Raw genomic sequence first — 24,334 nt, 5'->3', positions numbered from 1 at the left:
CAAACATGGTGGAGACAGAAGAATTTGGAGTGCTTCGTCCCTACCACTTACATGGCCTTTGTGTTCACGATCACATCCTAGGCAGCTGCCATACCTCCTCTGCCCATCGCCTGCACCAGGAGGGTGAAGGAAGATACGCCACCTGGAAAGCCTGAACTGAGAGGGAAGCAATACAAGGAGAAGGGAAAGGAAAGACACTGGGGAAAAAATAATGGGAGGAACCAAGGAAAGCAGAGTTCAAGATATGAGGAAAGAGCTCAAGAGAAAGAAAATATGGGAGTGGAAGGTAAGAAAGTGAAATGGCTGGTTGTGGAAGAGGAAGGAAGGGAGAGGCTTCATGGGAAATGAGGAAAAAAATAAGATGGGTGTGAAAGAAAGTTGGAGGGAGGATGTGAACACTGGGGGAGAGAAGGGCAAGAAGGAATTTTAGAAAGAAAGCAGAAGAGACTATGGTTACAAGGCAAAATCCAGTGGTTTGGGTAAACAGAGGGAAGTAAATGAGGGAAAAGAAACATGGGGTTTACAGAAGAAAATACAGTAATAATACTACTACTCAATAAAATGCCTCCCAGGCCACAGGCTATTACTAACATCACAGCCCACCCTGACCTTATGTGTTGCAAAACCCACCCATATGGAGAACACTAGGGCCTCCAGCAAATTTGAACTCAGCTCTTCTTTCCATTACTTCTAACTTCTATTTGTGTCCCAATATATCAACCAAAGTTAGTTGTCCTGCCAAAACCAACAGGATCTCACCAGCCTAGAGCCCTCAGCACCAACGAGGTCCCTTATCCAGGCAGAAGGTTTGCTTTTTCATTTGCTTGGGGGTTTTGTTTAGTTGTGTTGTTATTGTCATTAATGATTCCAGCTCAAGCCTACACTCCCCACTGTAGCTAAACAAACTACCAAAACTTACACATTGACAACTGAGATGCAAAATGTTCTTACTGAAGCTGAAGAAAGCACTCAACATAATAAGAGAACTAATTTTGTTTGGTTCTTTTTTTTTTTTTTACAACTATTGCTGTTTATTTTCAGTCTCTCACACACTTGGATCAATGGATCCAAAGGACATGTCTACAAATGCAGTTTTTCATATGCTAAATGAGAAATTCATGGACGTATATTTGTAAAAACTATTTAGCTTTAGACCCCTCTTTTCAGATAAGCATCACTTCCCTTTTGCAGAAAGCTAGCAAGGCATGGAGGAGTAGGAGACTTTTGCCCATCTCATGTTCTCCTAGAAGAGCAGGAAAGAAGAGCCTGTGTTAGGCTCCAGATTTCTTTCTGTTCTAAACCACAAAATCATTTCTCCTTTTCCAAGTAAGCAAAAAAAAAATTCCTGGTAAAAAAAAAATCCTTTTAATTATTAAACAAGGCAAAGCACACAGGTGCTAGGAGCCCCAGAAAAGGTTCTCGTTCTGAGGAACACTAGGCAGCCAGCGTCTTCAGGAGTTACAAGCAAGCATAAAGCCCTCCCCTATTACAAACCAGCTGGATCTCTCAGCTGGAAAATAGGAGCTCTTGCTATATACAGAATATGGGCTGCTCTGGTACAGTAGTTTTACTTATCAGACAGATTATGTGGTGATGGATTATGTAATATCTGTCTAATGGAGAAGCTGAGACTTCCTGGACATGTTGTATTCACGCTTCAGTAGACAACGTGTAGTAATGAGCAAAGACCTCATCTTCAAAAAGTCAACTCTGCAGGTGATGACTTCCAGTAAAGGAGCAGAGTCCTCTACGTGGTCCCAACACAGATCCCTAGTGGAACCAGTAAGTTAACTCAAGAGGCGTTAAAACAGTTTTTCACTTTACTCTTCGAGAATTAAGCACTCTGCATTATTCATCACATTAAAATCTTCAGTAAGAGATGTCAAGACTGGGGCTCAATTTCTTGCTCCTACTGCCAAAATTTATCAACATGATCCATATATTTCTTCTATGTATACATCAGAAACTCAAGAACTAAAAAGTTAGAAAACCCTCAGTTGTACCTAAGAGGGATTGCACAGTTTAAAGTATACAAACTCTTCTTTCCCAGCAAGCCAGAAGAGATGTGCTAAATATACTTAGCTTTACAAGTTTGATCATTTACAACGGTCTATTTTAAAAACAAGGAATTAAAATAAAATAAGGAACCAAAGACTCACTATGCTGTGGAAGCAGGGTCTTCCTCCTTTAGGTCACTAGCAGGGCAGAAACCTGCTGACTGTCAGAATAGATTGCTGCCCAAATTCAGTTAAACACCTGAACTCAGGTGGGATAAAACTCACCTTCAGGACCTACCTACAGTCACCAGAATTGACCTGCTGGATACTCTAATGCCAAAAGAATGTCTTGAGAACTTAGTTTTCAAACCCAACATGCATATACTGCAACTCTTCAGAGAGAGACTGCTTAGCCAGACATGGGAACGCTTTCAAGAGGATCAAAGTCACATCTCTAATCCCAGAGAAATGGTACTGCCCAATTTTAAGCCCTTGACCCAAAGCAGGTTGCTGCTACAACTTTTATGCGCTTACACAAAACACAAATTCATGCTGCTTACTTCCAGAAAATCATGTCCATAGTCTTAAATTCACTCCAGGAATCTTTTAACAAAGAAACAAAACAATGACCCTGCAGTAGACACCAGGCAGAAAGAATTTCAGGCTGAAATTTTAAGCTCTGGCTGGAAGTTGTAAGCAGCAGAAAACAGGCTCTCTACCCTTAGACATGGTTAACCGTAAGCGTCACTGGCTTCGCACTCCACAATACAAGTTCACGAATGAGCAACATCTTAACCACATATTACCTTAACTCAGATCCTCATGACATTCCTATTTCTTATAGATTAGTTTATCTCCTGGACAAAGAATACCCTCTGTGTAGCCACTCCCTTCAGCCTGGACTTACTAGTTTCGTGTCAGTGATTTTACCTGGGACAGGCAATGCGAGACAAAATACAACCATTCCCAGATGTCCCAGGATATCCCATGATATCCAAACACAAGGATTAACCAATGTGCCCCACTCTACAGATGCATCTTCAGACTGACAAGCATTGTCCTCCTTCAAAAAGCTGATGCTCCTTCAGCAGCTGACCACATCTGCAAAGGAAACTTGCTCTGCAGTTGACTATGTTTATAGCCAAAACTTAGTGGAAACATTCCCTGGATAAGTCTAATACATAGGGATCCTTCTATAACCAGATCAAGTTAAGTATCTTGAACAGTCACAATGGAAATACAGATGTTTGAAGACTGACGACTACTGAACCCTCACCCTTAAGGCCAGGAAAAAGCATCCAAATCCCGCTAAGTCATACCTCTTGTTTGCAGCTGCACAGTGGACTCCACTTTCAAAGCACTCAGGACAGCCACACATTTAGGAGACACTGGCAGGTGCTTTAGTCCAAAAGATGGTGGGACTTTGCTTCAGTTTTTCAACTAAACCTCACTGTTACATTCTTTTAAATGCCATTCCCCCCCCATTGTTTGTGCTTTAAATAGCATTCAAGGCCTCCAAACCAAAGAGAAGCTGCACACCAAAGGACCGCCACGACCCCACAAGCACACTCCAGCATGACTTTCAATTCCAGCTACCTGTCATTTCCTTGACTCCCTTGCGCTGTTTTCTCTTGCCCTCCCTCAGGCTCCCTGCCGAGGAAAGCAAGGCTGCAGCTTAATCCTAGGTTAAAGCTGGATCCATTACGATCTGCTTCCCCAAGTGCAGAATAAAGCCAACACTGCAGCATAAAGCACCCTGCATCACGTGTGCTGGCCAACTCAACCGAGGCATGCCCACCTGGCCATGCCCCACATCTGATGGAGTAAAGAGCAGAGCAGGCCTGACCGGGCATGACGGCACGGGCTGCAGCCCTGCTCCCTCCCCTGCACCCCCACCTGCAGCCAGTCTGACTCCTCGTTGCAAGCTCCTGTAATTACGACGCTGTATCCCACGGGCCGTGCTCCCTATCCCTGGAAAGCACGGCTGACTCTCAGTCATCACACGCTAATTTAAGCCTCACTGTGCAAAATCCTCCGCTAATCAATACAGAGAGGATCTTATGTCAAAAGATGCTAACGTGAATTAAAAAAAAAGTAGTTTTACAGACAAACAATATGACAGTTGGCATGCTTGTTATTCACATTTGAATAAATTACATTCTTAAAGAGAGAACATGCAAGAGATTCTCATGTAGCGGATAGGCTTTTCTCACTCCATCAGCCCACCAGATTAGGAAACAGGACCAGAAAGTGATGTGATAACACAGAGGTATCATTCATCAGTGACTACTATGCCAGCTTCGTATTCTTCTCTTGAACCAATTTTTAACATCTCATTCATATTTTTTGATATGTAGCCTAATATTACAGTATCTATCTAGTAAGACTGGACAATGTACAGTAGAGTTTAGCAATGTCTTTGCATAGTTCAGTAAAATTACAGCATTAAAACCAGAATCAGGCATCTGGCTCTCTTCCAAACTGTTGTGAAGTCACAAAAATAATATTCCCTATATTCAAGAAACAAGAGAAAACAAGACAGACTTCCATGAAACATCATCCATTCTTTGATGGCAAATAAGAATGGAAGACCTTTCTGCCACCATAACATTTTAAGAAAAAAACCATTCAATTACAGTAGAGAGTGATGAATGCATTTTCTTCCAGAAATTTCAAGTGAAACTTGTGAACATTTCTTTAATCATTTTGAGGGTTTTTTCTACTTCATGATGATGTTACACAGCTTCCATTTTGCATCGAGCAAACCAGTATTGCTCAAATGAGGAAGAAGCCAGAACTGCCCTATCGGAGAAGCAGCCCACTAGTTTGACCAGGTGGCCAGGAGCCAAAAACACTAAAATTCTAGTTCCAGTTCCTGTATTAATTTGACCTGAACTCTGCTGAAGTCAAAAGTGTCCTTTCAAAAGAACCATTATTTATTTTATTTGCTTGACTTGGAGATAAGTATTGCAACATCTCCCTTTGCCTGTTATACAACCAGAGATGAACGCTTGTCAACTGTAATTCAGATGAACGTTACCCAGAGTTGATCCTAACTATTTTAGTTAAGCCAACAGAAGTCCAGGGACAGGTTAGAAAATGCCGGTCTATTTTATTTAAACTGAGCATGACATCCAAGTATCAGTTTTGCTAGATGAGCCATATTCTCCTTGTCAAGATCACCAGTGTGCCAGAGTCAGGCTTTTTAGTATGTCCCGCGCTACTTAAAGTATAGCAATGAGCTTCTTATTAAAACCTGCCGGTTGACTTTGAAGCTGGCTTTACAATATAATAACACTAATGTCCTTTGTCCCCAGGGAAGGAGGTGAGGAGGAAGGTGTACCGCCGACTGCGGAACAACAGGCACAGCCCGGGACCTTTTCAGCGATCCACTGTACTACTTTGCTAATGGACCATGAAATATTTCTGCTGAACTTTAAGTCTGTAGATGACTGGAGCCCACAAGAGTATTTTCTAACATCAAAGTGCTTCGAAGTCATGCTGATAAAACTAGTGCTCATTATGCTTCCATTAAAATGCAATTGCAGAAAACAGTTTTTCTTCTTCTAGCAAACTTTTTTTTTAAACAATGATTTTCATCCCACTCCACTGAACCTTCTCCTCTTCTCTTGGTCTGTACCTTCTCTCACAGCCTGTAACATAAACACTTCTTGTTTTTAAGTCCAGAGAAACCTGATTTTATCCTCTAGGTGTATGAATTTCATTCACAAAATTCTGCTCCCACCTTGACAAGAGGACAAAAGCAATTTCTGTTTCTGTGCCTCTGCGAGCAGAGTTAATCATCCCTGGCAGCAATGACGTTATCACTTGGCCTCTTGTGGACACAAGTGTTTTGCTTTTGGCAGAGTGCATCACATAATAGCTATTAATGAAACCCAATTCCCCAGGGAAGGGTACCCCAGTGAATTAGGAGCTCCTACTCACACCCAGCTACAGACATTCATTGTATTTATTTTTTTTTTAGGACTGTAAAAACATTTATAGAAAAGTGTGCTTATGTACTGTGAAATTTTTATAGACTGGCATGGAAGAAACACATGATCAAATGACTGTTCTCACCTGCCAAAGGACCGATAACATGCTGTTACACAGGAGCACAATTTAAAACAGCTCAGGCTGTTGTCAATTTTCTATTTTCTCTACTCTGGTTTCGCACTAAGCCCAGAAGGCAGAACTCTTACCGAGGTATTTGTTTATGTGACAAACAGCATCCCTTTGCACTGAAAGACAAGGATAGGTCTGAATAAACCAAGGACTCCATGTAAATTAAGACATGTTGAACTTGCAAGCTGAAAATATGTTTAAGACTGCCAATAGCTTTATTAATAATATACTCCTACAAATTACTCAGGGAAGTTGCACGGCACATCCAAACAAAGCTCCTGAGGCGAGGGCAACAAGAGCACTACCTAATGCTATTAACTCCGACCGCCTCTTAAGCGCTAAACCCATTCTGCTGAACAGATTTCCTGCACAAAATCCAAGCAGCACTGCTGTTCTGAGATAAAATACCTGCATCTCTGTGCTGTTTTCTCCATGTGCATTTTACCTGAGAACAGGATACCAAAGTACACAAGGATGACTTTAGCAGGTCAGCCAAAAAGTCCATCTCGCCCAATATCCAGTCTCCAACCACGGCCAATACCAGTTGTCTACAGAAGAGTGCAAAACCAGGGCCGGCAGAGTGCGACAATTTGCATGAATCTTCTCCCAGCAGCCTGTAACTGATGTCTTTTTATTTAATAGGTCTCGCTGGATTTTTCTTCCATGGATTTGCCCACTCCCTTTTTGAACGCTGCTCTGTCAGCAGTGTCTTTCATCATCATGTGCGTAGAAAGTAGGATACCAAGAGGGAGCCTGACAGGTTTTCACAATTGTTGACAAAAGCTTGGACTCTCAGGAGAGGAGCATGGATATGGAAGGAAACACTTCAGGACTTCGGAGATTTAAAAAAAATCTGAAAACACCAAATGGAGCTAGGGAGCAAGATGACTGATTACAAAACCCCTTAAGTAACTCTGTGTTGTAACTGGCTTTTCATTACCCCTGAATGGGTTAAACTAGAAGAGAGAACATACCTTTTCCTTTCAGTGAAAGTGGAGCTTGGAGAAAACCACTTTTAAAACCTACCAGAAGAGGAAGAAACACCAAGACCCCTTCTTCTGCACCCCAAGCTGCCTCACCTAGGAGCATTCCCAGAAGCAATGTTTTCTTAGTGATCCAATGGAGAAAGAGGAACACCCAAGAGCGTGCCCAAAGGAGCCCAAGCGAGGCACTCCGATTGTGTTCTGCCAGACCCGGAGCATTTCACAACGATCTCAAACACATTTTGGAAGCAGCAACTCATCAAAATGGGAAAGCGCTTCCAATAGGGAAAAGAAAAAACCTCAATAGTGTCTTTACTTCTCAGAGGGTTGCCCAAGCAAGCCTTCACCAGTGTCCATTTTATCACAAGGATTCAATTCCCCTTTCTCTCTTCATTAGTAGCACGCACGTTACACAACAACAGTTTTATTTACTTCCAAAACTAAAGAAATCCTCATGAAGCAGAACATATGCAAGTGCTTTACTTCTTAGGTATCTCACGGGACATACTGCAAAGCCAGATTAAGCGTCTATGTCAGAATACCTTATATCTTACAGAAGTTAGAAAGACAGAACAGCAACCTAACTTTAAAGTCACCTATGGAATAGCGGATTGTTATCAAGTACCTTCAAAGGCAATTTCATTTTATTTTTTAAAATAATGTTTTTATGCTAACATTCAGACAGCAAATGTTTTACATAACAGAAGCTGAAATCTTCCACTAAAAGCCATTTTTTCAAAGACCTTTCCCAGTCAAGGAGAAACCAGTAAAGTTTTGTTTGGCACGGCCCTGGAGAAAAAAAAGAAGTAGTAGGATTCAACAGGTTATTGGTCTCTTCCGAAGGCAGTTTGCCTTTTTGTGTTTTGAACAGAGAGATTGCTTTCTGCCTGATTATCTTTGGTCCTCCAAGGCAAATAAAGAAAATATCTAGTCAAGCTCAACATGAAGATGACAGTAAAAGATTTTCTTTTCAAAATTCAAGCCATTTATTTGTCCACAAAAAAAACCACCACCATTTAAAACTTCAGAGGCTACCTGTGTTGTGTTTGACAATACATAATGGAAATCTATTCTCCCTGGAATAAAATATAAATTTGCATTTAGTGAACCACTATTCTGCCGTCAAATAGGTATCATGAGTTCAGAAAGAGAATGCTTTTCCTCTAAAATTGTTTTTGCAACTGGTGGCAGAGAAACAAAGAAGAGCTTTTCTCAGAGTACTTGCAAGTTCTGGCAAATTTCTGTTTTCCTGGAAAATGTGAAAACTTCTATTTAATCCTGATGCAATAATGGAGTTACAACTAGAAGGAGCGCACAGTAACTGTCTGCAAATACTGCCTACCAGAGCAAACACTTTTTTTTCCCTGATCTCTACGATGACAAATTTTGGGTTTGGTGTGCAGTACTGCTACTGACCTTCCTTTTCACTTGAGCACCGATTAAGAAGCACTGACCCAATAAAAATGGGTCGTATCGATTTGTTGTTTTATTTTAACACATCTCTCTTGGTCCAAAAAGCTCACCCCACGTTGCCACTTGAAGAAAGTTACTTTTTAACCCAGTTTCATTTTAGAAAAACTTTTTTTTTAATAAGTAACAGCACACAAAGCACTTAAAACAACGTAGAGGGAGGATGCACAGGAGCAAACTCAGAAAGTTTATTAGGCTACAGTAAGGACATTGGATGAGTTCATACTCATTTTTCTGCCATGTGCATAGTTCAGTCACCTATGACAGTAAAAGGGGACAAACTACAGATTTCTGGAGGGGGAAAAAAAAACCTTCCAGTATCTTGTAAAAGCAATTTTAACGTACAGAGCCTTCCTTTTCGTTTCTGCTGTCTTCAAAGTTGAAAAGGGAACGGATTCAGGCAGCAATACTGACTGGTCAGGCAGCATTAGTCCAGTACTCCTAGGTCCCAGACCCAGGCATGCCCCTGTCTCAAATCAACAATTTCTGCAATATTTAAATGACAACTCCTCTCTATTTTAACTCAGCTATTCAATATGGAAAGAGAGCAATAGGAAAAAGTCTTTCCTGCTCTCATTAGGTCTTGTTGAAAACTTTCCTGAAGGAAATTTCAGCATCTCAGTGCCTCCTTAAACTGAAAGGTGACAATTTTTAGGGAAAAAGTAGATTTATATTAGCAATATTGAAACAATTCCACCTCATCACTTTATTTTCATATGACTGAATCATTTTATCGTAACTTAAATATCATGATGGATAAGCACAAGGTTTTCAGGAATACATTGTAAATTGGGTTTCAATAGGTAAGTTGAAAAAGAGTTCTTCCATCCTACTGACACAAAGAGTTGCAGTATTTTTGCAGTGAAAAATGAATACATTTCCCAGAAATGTTTTGACAGAGCACTTTTCCAGACCTTTTTCTACTATCTCTGCTTACCTGTAACCACAGAAATCTGTCTCCCCTGCTGGTGACAGCAGCACTGCTAAGCACAGTCCGGTGTTCACCAGTGCTTCTAAAGCAATGGATACGCTCGTGACACAGAGTACAAGCAACTGGCTTTTGGCAAGAGAGAGTTTTCTGCTCACATTGCAGCGGAAAATTTGGACTGGTTAAAATAAGTCTCGACAGTTTTGTCCTTTTCAAAGGTTTAATTCATTTGTTGTACTTCAAGCTTAGTCCCAAATGGGTATTTAAAGCCAGATTTTGCTTTGCACTGTACCATTTGCACTGCCTTGCACAACTTCTGCGTTAAATCATAATTCAAAAACTTCCTTTAACCCTGCATAAATCTCACCTTGATAGACAGCACTATTTTTGAAAGATAATGCCAATTTTTCTGTGTTAAAGTCAATAAATAGCACAAAAAATATTTTGGATTTGGTCAAATCAATAACATCAACAACAATATTCAGAGATAAAAAATTGTCCATTTATAAACATAAGAAGTGGACTGCTGCTGTCATGCTTACATGCATTTCTATTCCAAAAAAACAACTTTGCAAAAATGACTTAGCAGATTTCTGTGTTGAATGTGCCTCTTTTTAATGCAATATTTGCTTAGCTTGTAAATAAGAGATTTTATATCTTCTAACCTTCAGCCTATGTACACACACTGGCCCCTGACACTTGATAGGACTTCTTTCCATTTCATAGAACATTTCCAGGACAAAGCAGGTGAGACAAAATCAAACCAGACCAGAAAAAAAAACGCAGACAGATTAACCAACGCTCTCTGAGTCAAAATTATGCCCTCCAGCAATCCTCTGCAACTTTATGGGATGTAAAGTATACATTACCAATATTTGGCTTTCACAGAGATACCCACTTTATTACAATGCATAGGCTCTAGAAATCTTGGAAACCTACTTGAAAGGCCCTTCTCCACATTTATTCCTCTGCCCATCATCTGAAATAGTAGTAACCATGGTACCACTTTACAGCAACTGAACAGAACTGCCTGTCCACTACCAAAAAAAGCACTATTATACTCTGAAAAGACAGAAAAGGGAGAGGCTAAAAAGATGCAGTGGTATTCTAGTTCTGTGTTTTTAGGATTTCTTATGAACAAAGTTCACTCAATTTACAAGTTAAGAGGGTTTGGTTTGGTTTTTTTTTTCTAATTTAATTATTATGGTTCTGTAAAATTGGATGGAAATCCACAATTTAAGGTTCTAGGTTTTTTCTGACTTCATTATTGCCAAACATTCACCAAGCAAGGTCCACCAGGAAAATTTTAAAGAACAACCCTGCTGATGCACAAGGCACAACGCAATCTAAATTTCGTAACTGCAGCACTGGAGTCAATACAGCCACAAAAAAAGTTTAGTATTTTTACATCAGAAAAGTAGACACTCGCCTGCTGTTTCTAAAGTTCTATTTCAGGGCAATCATTTTTACCTTGCAGTGAAGCACTCCAAAGATGAACACTATCACATTTACCTTTCCCCTAAGTGAAGTTTGCTAACGTTTTGGTGTCTGGAGACCAAGAGGGTTGGGATACAGGTGGTTATCTTTACCAAAGCAGACCATTACTACTAAGCATGTTTTAATTTCATTTCTCTCTAAGAAGAAAAAAAAAAACAAACAAAAAACACACCCCACACCTGTATCAATTCCTGTAACACAAATCCTCAAGTTAAAGGACCCACTACACAATCCTACTGCAGAACCTGTCACCCCTTTCACTGGAAGCCTGAAAACATCAAGTGCATTTCATAAAGCCTTATCATCTACAAGTATGTTTACAAGGAACAGTCAGTTTTTATCAAAAAGTACAATTCTGACAACAATAGAGAAGAGCTATAAAATACAAATCCTAAAAGCTCAAAATTAAGCAAAATAAAAGCAAATGAAACATCTCAACTTTGTAAGCTTATGATTTTTGTGGGACCTAGTTCTCATGATGGCATGAGTCTTATGGATGTTAAAAGAAATTTAATTAAAAAGGGTAGCTAAAAGTGCTAAGCATTTGCAGATGGCATAAAGACTGAAGTCAGAGCAGTTGTTCAGGGTCAAATTCTACAAAAGCCCCCAAACCCAAACTCACATGGTTAAATATCATGCTTTTACTTTTAATAATCTGCTGTAATTTTCATAATGAAGTTTACCAACAGAGTTGTCCTCCTCTGCTTTGCAACATAGCCATAAACAATAAAAGATAGTTTGCAGTTAACAAAATTTTTGCAAAGTCATACCTGAAGCCAACTGTGAAGAGTTACAAAAGGATCTCATGATGATGAGTACACTGGATGATAAAATGACATAAGAGCTTAACATAAAGATAAGCAAAATAATGCAGATGAGGGGAAAAACCCAAAAAGTAATAAATAGTACACACAAAACACTAGGTTCAAACAAGACACTACTACAGAGGAAAGATCTTGTGGACATTACAGGCAATTCGATGAAAACTTCAGCAAAATATTCAGCAGTTGATGGAGTATAAAGCAAGCAGAACACTTGGCAATATCAAAGGAAAAAGAAAGGAATTACGCTACTACATATAGTCATGGAGCACGTAACTATTGAGTGATAAATCAAGTTAGGATCCCCTCCATTTCAAAGAGATTACCGCAGAGCTAGAAAAGAGAGGGAGAACAGCAACAGCACCATCAGTGCTACAGAAAGGCTTACATATATGAAGAGGCAACGGGGAGGCTCTTGACAACAGAAAGAATATGACATTCATACAGACTGATGATGAGGACCACTAAATTTTGACTAGGAGGCAGGGGACACTCAGTGAATGACCAGTCAGGAAGCCATACAACAGACAGTTATCTTTGCATATGGCAAACAGCTAGAGCGTGAAGTTAAATGGCAGGTGATGTACTGAAGGTCAAAACTATGAACAAGTTTAAAATAACTTTTCAACCTGAAAATCAGATTATTTAATTAGTCATCAGAATCACCAATGGCTACTAAATTCAATGGTTGAGAAGGAACATCCTCCTCAGAAAGCCTCTCAACCCTGGCGATTAACAGCTAGAGTCATGTGCCAGTGAAGGCACATATTCCTCCCCTCAGCTTACCCTTTTGCCTTCTCCACCTCGGGATGGCAGCTCCTTACAAGCAGTCTAGTCCTGCAGCCAGGGCTGGCTACAGATCCATAGGGACACGCTGATCCTCAAGCCCTCCCATGAGAAACTCAATACTTTCATCTCCTGTTTCAAACAAACAGATTTCGGAGATGGCAGACTCGTTCCACCTATCTTCAGGCACTCAAATGTGTCACTGACGACCAAAAAACACAATCTCCTTCATTGTCCTCATGCCAAAGGGCAGACAGGCACCTCCAAAGGACGATTCAGAACGTGAAGGCACAGCTTTATCTCCTGGGGCCACCATGAAGCCACTGACCTAACCGGACAGACACATGCCCACAAGGACCGACAGATCACACGAGTGACTGTGCCACCTGCTCTGCACTCCAGAGGGATGACTTACCAACTTAGGAAGGCAAAAAAAACCCTCACAGGAACATGTGTTTGTTCTCAGGCCTCACTCCCTTGCCCTTCAGTGCTTGTGTCCTGCTCCTCAAGAGACTGGGGATCAGCTTACCGGACAGAAAGAGAGCAAGAAACCAGAGAGAGAAAGGAGGGGGACTGGGTCCCTCACATCCTACAGAAGTGTCCAACCACTTCCAGCTCCACAGGTGAGGTCCAGGTCCAGGAGATGGATTTAGTTCAAGGTATTGCTCTCCAGGTTCCCCCCTTGAGACAGACGTTGTGGCTTCTTACCACTTAGGACCTTTTACACCAAGGATTAAGCCACTGGCTTGTCCCTCGCTGGTGCTTCCACTTCAAAGAGCTGCTACTGTGGATAGCAAAGCCTTTAAAAATGGCCTCACCACGCAAAGTCATGAGCATTAAATGAGGTCTTTTAAAAAAAAAGCAAAAATAAAAAAGCACTGGCTTTATAAACACATCAGTGAAGCCACTTTCAAAGCCTTTCATGCCTTCTGCACTGTGGCAAAGAAAATCCTAGGGTTTTTTTTGCTTCCCCCCACCGCCTTAAAATTATGGCAATAAAGCAATCCAGCCCCAAAGCGTGTCCCAGGATTAGCAGAGGGGGACTAAAATACACAAGGGAACTGTAAAAAAAAAAAAAATACACGTGAAGAGAAAAGTTTTTAAACGCAAGTGCTAGAGCTCCAGGACAGCGGCGCGCCGTGCTGCCGGTGCATGTTCAGCATGCCAATAAGGACTGCAGCACTGCAATCCCTAGCACAGGCAGCCCACGCACTGGCGTCCTCCTCCGCAAAAGCCTCTCGCCAGCCGGAGGAGGTGTCCCAGGCCCCACCGCTTTTGGGCTGCGGGGCGGGGAGACGAGGCGGGAGAGCCAGTGTTGATCCCCTCGCAGCAGGAGGAGGCTGTAGCTGGGGATGCTGTGTTACGGGTGAACACAGCCATGAGGGAAGTCCCGTACGTGTTATCACAGCCTTTTAAATAAAAGCAGGGCAGTGCTGAAGTCCTGAACCATTAACCGGGCGCAGAGGTATGCTCCTGCCAGCCATGGGCCTGCCCGTCCCACCAGAAGCACAGCCAGAGGTGTTTACTGACAAACCAGTGCGGCTGTAGGCTTGAAATATGTATAGAGCTGCTGCTAACAGCACTGCAGACCGTCTGAAAAGGGGGAAGGAATACCCCAAAAAAAGATAAAAATGGGCTAAAACTAGGTTTTGATATCCTACAGGGCAGCCGTTTCCCCCACCTTGATGTCAGGAGGAGTCTCCCAGAGGGCTGCCGGAGGAGAGCATTAAGGTATAAACCCAACACACTGAAACCCAGCACTGAAAGTCACCCTTCCGAGCGCTTGAAAATAAACAGAAGTCTTGCCACTTTGCAATTTACAGTTAGTTTTACACTCAGTTCAGTACACTGCTCATGATACCTATGAAGTGCAAAAATCATGACAGATTCAGGAAATGGGGGGGTGGGGTGTGTGTGCTGAGCCATTTGGTATACCTTTAGGATATATATAACAGAGCATTTAAAAAAAAAATCCTCAGACACCCAGGAAAAAAAGTATTCAGCCTGGATAGGAGAGAACGCTAGAGGGTTAAAAAACAAATTTTTTTTAAAAATTATTTGCTAGGCCTATCTCTTAAAAGTGATCACACACAAAAAACATACTGAAAAGTTGCCTTCAGAATTCACAAAAAGAAAAAAAAAAGCATTTCTAACCAAGTCCTAGCTGCCTTCCATAAAACCACAGAGAGAAAACATTTCTGTATTTTTTCCTTACCTGTATTCTCTAATTCTGCCTATTGTCAGAGGCGTTGTACTCTCTGCAGGAGAGAAGATTTTACAGTACATGAACCTCCAGACTGACCTTGTCTGTATTTATGAGTTCAGCAATGTGCGACACCCAGACCTTCCTGAAACGCTGTTTATCATCCACTCAGAAACTGATAAAAATTATTGATCTAAAATAGAAAAAAAATAGACTGATGAGCCATATGTTCCTATTTCTTGATCCATTTCTTTATGCAACAACTGTACCACTAAATCCCTCCTACTGTCTTTATTAGCTATTGGTTTTGTATTGCAAAAAAATCACAAAGATGAAAAACCATATTTTTATGAGTGTGTGTATATTACACATGTGTGTATGCATTTGTGGACATACATCTAGGTATAAAAGGGGGGGGGAGATTGTGAACATGTGTGTTCATCCCTTTTGTTTACCAGAACTATAACTGAGCTCTTCTAACTTGCTATGTTTAAGGTGTCACAAGCCCACCAGATCCTACAGGTCTTCTGCAGAAGCAGCAAGCTGCACACTGGCAGTTCTCAACAGCTTTAATAATCATCACTAGCACAAAAAGTCCCTACATAATTAGTATTTCTTTGTGTTAGTTATAAGGATTTTGCATTTAATCTCCTGTTGCATATGCTCTTCAATTTTCACAGCCCCAGAGTTTTCCTTTTATAGCGTGCCCAAAATACTGAGCTAAGAACTTTACATTGCCAGTGTTGTCAGAGTGAGAGCTCGATGTTTTAATGGCCTTATTAAAAAAGAATAATAAAAAAAAATTGGGGTGATTAAGAAGTTGGCAGATTCTAGAAAAGGGCTGCATGATTTCTTTCTCCTCATGTACCCTCTACTCCAAATACAGCCGAAAAGTTTGTTTTTAAAAGGAGACTTTGGACTCTTGATATCAATAACCAACAACTGCCACTGCATTTGCTAATAATGTATAAGAAGATTAGTTTAATTAGTCAAGAAGTTAATAATACTATTATTTGAACTAGTTTTCTGCACTGACACCCTCCTGAAACGAGTTTTATTTTCCTCAGGCTATAATTTCAGCCTGTCTACAGACCAGTTACATAGCACTGGTTCACACCAGTTAACCATAACACATTGTTTTAAATGTAACATATCAAATTAGCTTCACAATCAAAGGCTGGAAAATGGTTTTTAAAAGAAAATATATACTAACAAATTCTAAGGCGAGTGATTTTATTCTCTTTTGCTACAATTTTGTAACAGCCATGTGTTTTTATTCACAAAAAAAGAGGAAAAAAACATTGGGCTTTTGGAAAAAAAAGTGTTTCTTCCCTGAAAGAAAAAAAAAATCTTCAAAGTCAGAAATTTCTAGTAACATTAGAAAACAAGGTATCACTAATAGCTATTATGTGAAATTTAAATCTTAGCAACATGTCTAACTAATGATTTAGGAAGTTAAAACCATATGTGAAATCATTAATGAGGAATTTCATTTGAACACTAAGTCTTTTTCTCATCTCTCAATACTATAAAAACTGAACATTTTACAGAGCTTTTTACAAATAAACACAGTATAGATTATTCCTGACATACTTGTGAGCAACAGAGAACAACATTCATTCACAGCAGAAATGAGTTACCAGACCTGAGTGCCTGAAATCCCACATAACATTAAGAGCTACTTTTCTTTCTCAAAAAAAAAAAATTAAAAAAAATTGTAGCATGCGATTATTTTAGATTTCTATAAAATACATGCTTACAAATTAAGAACTTCATTTGGCTTTATAAACACTCTGTAGTCAAAACACTATACTTCAGAACAAGTAACTCATTAGTAAACCCTATCTTAGGAAAATGAAGAAACTAATTCTAAACAGAGTAATTATTCCTTGAAAACAGACTGCACACAGTAAGACGTTACCGCACAAATAGCTCTGATGAAATCCACAGAGCAATTAAGAGGAAGAGATACTACTAAATGAAAAGAGGTACCAGAACCTGGTCCAAAATACTTTTATTACCAACTATTTACATAAATACAGAGTATTTACGGCCACCTCTACGCTCCAAGACAAAAGCACAGCTACCTATCTCTATAAAGTATTCCTTGAGCAGGAAAGAATTTTTTTAATCCCTTTGTTGCTTGATTGTCTGTCAATAGTTTGCTACAAACTATTTGATTGAGTGATGAATGTAAATTTTCACTTTGTAATGTATAGCATTACCCTCCTTATGCCTAACTGCCAATCTTAAAGGTACAAAACCCAGCCACTTAAATTATCTGAAAGGAAGAGGCTGTCTCAAAACATGAGACTGAAAAGTTTTCTCTGTAAGCTGTGCACGAAAATGATTTTATTTGCAAAAATTAAAAATTTAGCTCACATTTTATAGCTTGGAAGAGGTTATTTTGACTTTTAACACCACATTTAAACATCGACAGTGATATTCAAACACACATATCCACACCCCATGGATTTTTAATAATAATGCTCTATACCCTGACACGTTTCACTTGTTAGCAGAGTTTGAGATTCTCAGAAGACACAAGGTTGATTTTACTTTGAAAAGCGTAACATTTTAAAATGACCGGTTTATAAATTGAAGATGTGTCAACAACCTAGCTGCAGGTCTTCAGCAAATATTTAGCCAGGGAATGGGAAATTTGAATCAGCCTCCTCTGAGCAGGGTCAGCTGTAAGGAGCTGGGAGGTGACATCAGAAGTTTTGAGCCCGTGCCCTGTACTTCTCCTTGGAAAACGGGGAATGGTTGGTCTAGAAGGGCCTATTTAATGCAATAGTTTTAAAACTAGCGTAACTTGTTCCGGGGGGGGGGAAATAATCTTGAAACTTTTCCCCAAAATTACACCATCAAAAGCTCTTCTAGGCAGTAAAAGGTTCTCTTACCTAATTTCTTCTTTAAAATATTGATCTTTAGTCCTCCTCAGCTCATACACTTAATTTTTCTACTTGCGTCCTATTTGAATACAGATATCTACATACAATTTTTGTGGCTATTACAGGAGAAATAAGATAACATTTTCTTGCTGTTTCACCAACTGTCTTTTAAAAAAAGATTTTTTTTTTTTTTTTTACAAGCTATATTATATACTGTACATATACATAATGCTGCTATAACACAGCTGAAGACAGCATGCTAATTTGGGTCACTAACTGGGTAGGATCCTGAAAGGTACTGAGCACCATCAATGCATATGGCAGTCTAAGAAAGTTGAAGAAGCTTCAGCACATCACAGGATGAGACAATGCCGTCAGATCCTTCCCACAATAAGACAGTAAAGTTTGCTTCCAAGGTCTAATAGATAATAATAAGTAATAACTCCTCTATTCTTCCAAAATTGTAGAGACTTCTGCCTAAATAACCCTCCTCCTTCTCTCCAGAGCATTTAACATAAATCTCCGTTCCTTCCTGAGGCTCCTCCTCAGCAAGAAAGTTGATGTGCCTCAGCACAGTGAAATCATTGCTCTAAAAGCCAGGCTGCTCATTAAATTATTCTGCTAGCTGTGTGTTCTCTCATTAAAAATGTATAAAGATCAGATAATTGCAGCACGTATTATTAACATTGTTTTCCTTGTTTTCGTGTGCAGGTTCTGTTTTGCTGCCGAGACAAAGACCTGGAAAGGGCAGAGGAAACGCTCAACTGAACTACAATACGAAAAACTCTCCCAGCTTGCCTTCAAGAGCACAAGGAATCACGGTGCAGTCAAAAACACCCATACTTTTATAACAGGGTAAAATACTGTAATCTTGTTGTACGGCTCCTGCAAGTCTAAGACAGACAGTCTTGGCTTTAGTTAAAGCCTCCAATAGGGAATTATTTAGATCAGCCAGTCTAATTCACCTAAATCTTCAAACATATCTGCTATAAACTTCACAGATTTCCAGGTTGGTTCCTTCTTTTTCTTAAAGCTAGGAAGCACTACCAGACGACACCCAGCTAAAAATCCAATTAGGGTAACAGCACTTCTGAAACACACTGACCTATTTCTTTTTTTACATGCGTTATTTTAATACGCGTGTAGTCACATTCTGTTTCTGAAGAGAGCTATTTACGTTGGAAATTAATTCCCTTAGAAAACAAGTTACCATAACATCCACGTATTGCACCCGAGCAGTATATATTCACCGGAGAAACGCTGTTTCCCTGACTCCCCCGAGCAACACATACAGTATGCAGCATACTGCAGCAAACTCTTTAAACATTCAATAAAAGACAATGATCCTCCTACCTTGTTTAGCCCTGTCTATTCGGCACATTCCCGATGTGAACAGGAACATCCGATATAAACAAACAGCCATATCTTTCCCATCGCATCATGGTAAGTAATTGTCACATGAAACGATGAGCAGCCCGTAATTTTTTTTTTTTTTTTTTTTGCACGCTCAGAAAGCCTTGTGCCTTATCTGGGGATTTTTCCTCAGATGATGAAGCAAAGACACAGCCTAAACTCTGTTGCTGAAAGACTGCAGCCCTTCCTTCTCCCAGAGCCCTCCCAACATATGGCAGCCAATCACACCCAGCTTCGTCAGCCCTACTGCTCTTAAACTGATCCGAATGGGATGATTGACATGGCAACACAGCACTTCTAATGTGTAAAAACAATGCATCCATACTGATGAACCAGGAATTTCCCTCGCGCAGGGAAGGAGTTTTACTGGTGAGGTAAAGCAATACCTCCATGAAATAACATAGACAGCAATAACATACACAGCAAAAGCAAACAACTCCCTTCCCCTCCCCTGCAACGGCAGCTACACCATTTCTTGCACAAGGATTTTCAAAGCTTTTACTAATCATAAATGCTTGCACAAACAGCATTTCTGAAACTGCAGAGCTGCAGTGGTGCTGTTTTGGTTGTAAAGGTGAGCCGTGCACTATAAACCAAGCAGTCTAGCCTTTATTTTAACACGCAGCCAAAACGCACTCTGCTTCAGGCAGTAATATTCTCCTTTTAATACTGCATAATCTTACTGTGCAGCATTTGCGCTTAACAGCAACATACACATAATGTCTTTAAGAATACTCGAGGCCAGTTTTTGGGACTGCAGGTATGGGATGCTTCTCGATGAAAACAATCTATATGATGGTGTTTTAATACCCTTGGCAGACAAATCACATCAGCAGCATCAAACTGCGGTTCGTGTGATTAGCTTACAACCGATGTTCGTTTGTATCAAGGTTCTGACATAAGGACTACGATACCACTTGCCATTTTCAAGTCAAACTGTAGGCAGCTTGATACAGTTGGTACGCAAGGTCTGCTGTCAATAAATTTTCCCACAAATTTTGCTGAAGTTTTAAAACATGAGAACAAAGCAGCCAAGGATTATTGAACAAGAGTTGCAATTAAGAAAAATACAAAAAGGAGCTTAGGCTGAAAGTCAATCTTTATCCAGAAAGGGATAAAGATTGCAGTGCAATACTACTTTAGACAGCAGTTTATGCAATTCAAGCCGTCACATAAAAATATGTAAAATCTGTTTAAAATTCCATTAAAAGTTTAGAAATATGAATAGACAAGAAGAAAACAAAGCTCTCATTCACTGGCAGCTCTGTCCCAAGGGCCCATTGTTTCCTATGGACTGTTTTGCATATTATAAATGCGGCTTCCCAAAAATCCATTATTCCTCTATCTCACAAGCAAAAACTCTCCTTCGGGCTCCACCATCTCCCACCCAATTTGTGAAAACCCTCCCCTCCCTGGCATGGCTGAAATGGGCTCCTGTCGATGAGGGTCCTGCCAGCCAGCCTCTCTGCTCAATCATCCCCTCCACTCTGCTCTATTCTGACCTATTAAAAAAAACAAAATAAACCCCCCAAAACCCAAACAGTTGATTCTGGTGGGTCTCGGGAGACCCCAGGGACAGGGGTGGTAACTCCATCCGTTATTAAGATGGCCTTGTGCATCTCATCAGTATTTTCCACATTCTTTTGACTTTGCCAAACTCGAGCTGCCCATGTTAAAAATTTTCCATGCTGGACATCTGCTGCAGGATTTATTTACTTTTCTGCCAAAACACAGTTTGCCCATTTCTGAGATACCCTAGACAAAGACATGTTGCTCTGTCACCCCTGTAACTCACTCACCGGGGAACCCTGGTTCCCCTGCCCTTGTCGGGGCGGTCTTGAAATTTGGCAGAGTGCGGATCCCTTGCTTTTTTGGTTGTGCCTTTGTTAAATTAAGGCTATGGTTTTTTGCTATACTTACAGAAGTATCTTCCTATTTGACAAAGCTTTAAAACCTCCTAGAATTCAGCTGACACCATCTTTTTTTTTTTTCCCCCCTGATCTCTACAGTGCAAGCCTCAGAAAATGTTCTGCAGTAAGCATCCACCGCCTCTCCTCCAGCCATCCGTCCGTATGTGGCTGGAAAGGCACCAGCCCCACAGTGCGCCTGAGCATGTAATGGGCTCAAGTTACAGGAGATTAGCAGGATTTCCCCTGTAACTGCTGCTCCCATCTGCCGGAGACCAGACATTGGAGCTGACAGCAGGAAGACAACCTCGCCTGTTGCTTTCATGACCCTTCGGCTGGTGCCCCACGGACATGCAGGAGACAGACTCTTGAGAGCGCACTGCGGAGGGGGTGTGAGAAAGGTCGGGTGGACCAAAACGTGACACGAAGCTGGGCAGAAGAGGGAAGGACAGCAATGAGAAGACGAGACGCAAGAGCCAGAGTCTGGAAATCCCGGGTCTGGTCAAGCAGAAGGTTACAACAAAGAAGATGGTGCCCAAGCCAGACGAAGAGCCGAGGAGAGTAGGTGGCACAGGCACCACCAGTCAACAGGAGCCAGCCGCCCTCCCCATGGACCACATGCACATTCATATGGCAACGCGTGCTGAGAGCTTCTGCGGCCCGCTAGTTTGCTTCTAAAGAGGGAGGAAACTTGCAAGTTACCTAAAAAAAAACCCCAAAAAACCACAAACACAACACAAGTCACTAACACAACCCCCTAAAAGGCGAGAGGGTTCACCACTGCCCGCACAACCCTATTTGAGCGCCACCGCTCCACAGTGCACACGCCAGCCTTCGACCACTGCAGAGCTTCAACTGCAGTCAAACGGGGTTGAGGGGCTCCCAGATACCATTCCTAGGACTTTCAACTCATGAACACAAAATTAGCAGCCACGCACCCACCCAGCTCCTCATGTGGGTTATTACATTTTAGTTCCTCCTTTGCCAAAGGATCAGAAGGCCCTCAACTCAATAGGGCATGCTGAAAATAAATCACGTCAGATTTGTGAACCCTTCGGCTAGGCCCCATCAAAAAGCTCAAGAGAAAATGTATGATCTTTCTCAAAAATGGCACTTGAGTAGTGTGCAGCAAATAAGACATGAGTTCATGGACTGAAGAAAAAGATTTTTAAAAATACCTGCTCTGTGCATTGAGGAGTTCCAAAGTGACTGATCTCAAATTGAGATGTGCCCATGCACCCATTCATTTTTCACACCAGTTACAAAGAAAAAGGCCAGGATTTCAATTTTCAGGCCAATTTATACAATCATATTATATACTTAATTGCAAAATGACATCATCTTAGAGAAGCTGAGAAATTCAGATGTCAAACACAACAAAGAATAACAAATAAAGGTAAATTCCCAACTCAGAAAATGCCATCTACTCTGCTTGACATGTTCCTATAATTAACGAATCAAGGGAAAAATGCTGCTTAAAGGTGACTATTACACACAATTTTCTGAAGGTGTAGCTGTACCTTTTGGAGAAAAGTGGACGATTTTGGAAGTAATAAAGAAGAAGATAACTGGAACATGCAGAACCCGCACAGTTGTTTTTCCTTCTTTACCCTTGAATCATAGCGATTAGGTCTAATCCCAGAAGCAACAAAACTTCTCATTTTAAAGGGAGTTTTGCAAGAAGCGTGGAATATATATATAACACTAACATTGAAGACATCAAGTAACTTTGTGACATTCAGTACAGCAGAAAGATGATTTTAAGCCTTCCATAAATGATGTATGGCAACAGTGACATTTTGGTAAGTTCAGCAATGGCAAGAACTTTGAAACTATTTCTTGTGTCAGTAATACTCTTCCCTTAGTAGCTTCCCACAACTGCTACTACCAGCAGAATTCAACCTTGGTAGCTATGGTTTCAATGACAGCATAAAGAAAAGTCAAGGCAGCTGCCAAGATTTTAAAACTAGGCACCTAGACCTATTCATGCATCATACCACTGATGCCAGTCTTTGCAAAATATGACTCTCTCTCAGGGCTGAACTGATGGTAGAAATCATTATAAGTTAGAAAAATAAAGAGTAATGCCAAAATTCAAGTTACTAACTGGAAGCAGGTACGCTGTTCTGAAAGGACACTGCTAGGTCTAATTTTAGTTTTAAAAATACGCTTATCAGAAGAACTTTAAGTCCAGGATTTCAATTGTTTCAACTTCCTAGCACCCAGACATCCCAACATCTCTCTATCCTAGGAAAATCGGAGATTGATTATGCAGAGACATGAAAACAGACTATTCTATTTTCATCATATATGCTGAGAAAAGTACGAAATGAAAACACACCACAGAAGCAAGCATATATTCAAGTTACATGTCAGGATTCAATCTTACCAAAATTGAGGTGGCTTCTGGAGGCCTTCCAAATCCCCTCTCTCCTTCCACTGGTTGCACAAGGAATTTAAGCCATGTCTAAACTGTGAGATCCAAACACATGGGTTCAGTCTGCATCCTGACTTTATTTTGGGATGACACCAATTCCCCATCAGGATGAGAACTGAGTACACGTGCACTGTTCCTTCACAGGGTGGTTACAGTTGAGAAGGGTGATGAAGGCACCAGCCAGAGGAAAGCTGCAGCACACTCCAACCAGTCTTTTAGCTGAACATTTGAGACGCATATCCCAGGTACCATGGAGAGCTGAGGTGCCTTTGGATTGTAGCCTTATGCACTTAGCTTGAAATATATTTGACCAAATATAAACAACCACATCTCACTGAGTCACTCTACTCCCCCTCTCTCTTTATAGTCACTGAAGAGAAATAGGCATTTGTGGGCTGTGATTCATCCTATCCCAAAGTAGCTATTCTAAGAGATTCTATCATACCCTAAAAGCATCTGTGTTTCTCTATTGGCTACCTGAGATGGTCACCCTTAGGCTCCTTCTATCATGTCCTTCATTAAACATAAAAGAGGTAAAATCTAAAGAAGCAGCTTTACTAGGAACATAAATATTTAGACATTTAAGTTACATGCACTGGATAGCACTTTTGATTTTCAAATTCATTTAAAATAACTAAAGACATTAACATATAGCTAAAGAACACCTGTATTTTGACAATGTACAGTTACAGCTTTGGTGTAAATCCTCAGCTTGCCATAAGCATGTTCCAGCTATGTTGCTATATAAGCTACATAAGCTTGTTCTCTAAGCTATGCTGAACATGTTCCAGGGTTTTTTTTTTTCCCCGCCCTGACTGAACATCAATCCTTGTACTCACTCACGCCTTCTTCCTCCAAACAACTGATTGACAC

The 24,334-nt window shown here is 40.7% G+C and overlaps 1 protein-coding gene across 5 annotated transcripts in view; it reads right to left on the bottom strand.

Moving 5' to 3' along the window:
- MBNL2 (muscleblind-like splicing regulator 2) overlaps positions 1-23,431 on the bottom strand; it is a 101,853-nt gene extending 78,422 nt beyond the window's left edge. Inside the window, exons 1-2 of one of the 5 annotated variants that reach the window (XM_009333325.1) lie at positions 19,058-19,159; positions 14,910-15,003 (exon numbers count right to left, since the gene is read on the bottom strand). The gene's annotated coding sequence lies outside the window, so the exon portion shown is untranslated. Of the gene's footprint in view, positions 1-14,822; positions 14,840-14,909; positions 15,004-19,057; positions 19,160-23,413 lie in introns of those variants that run through there. The other 4 variants (XM_009333326.1, XM_009333324.1, XM_009333328.1 and 1 more) reach the window with 4 other exon arrangements.
- Positions 23,432-24,334: the final 903 nt, after the last annotated feature.

This window comes from Pygoscelis adeliae, unplaced genomic scaffold (assembly GCF_000699105.1).
Source record: "Pygoscelis adeliae isolate BGI_AS28 unplaced genomic scaffold, ASM69910v1 Scaffold48, whole genome shotgun sequence".
NCBI classification, from domain to species: Eukaryota; Metazoa; Chordata; class Aves; order Sphenisciformes; family Spheniscidae; genus Pygoscelis; species Pygoscelis adeliae.
This window is presented reverse-complemented; position numbering and strand designations above follow the sequence as displayed.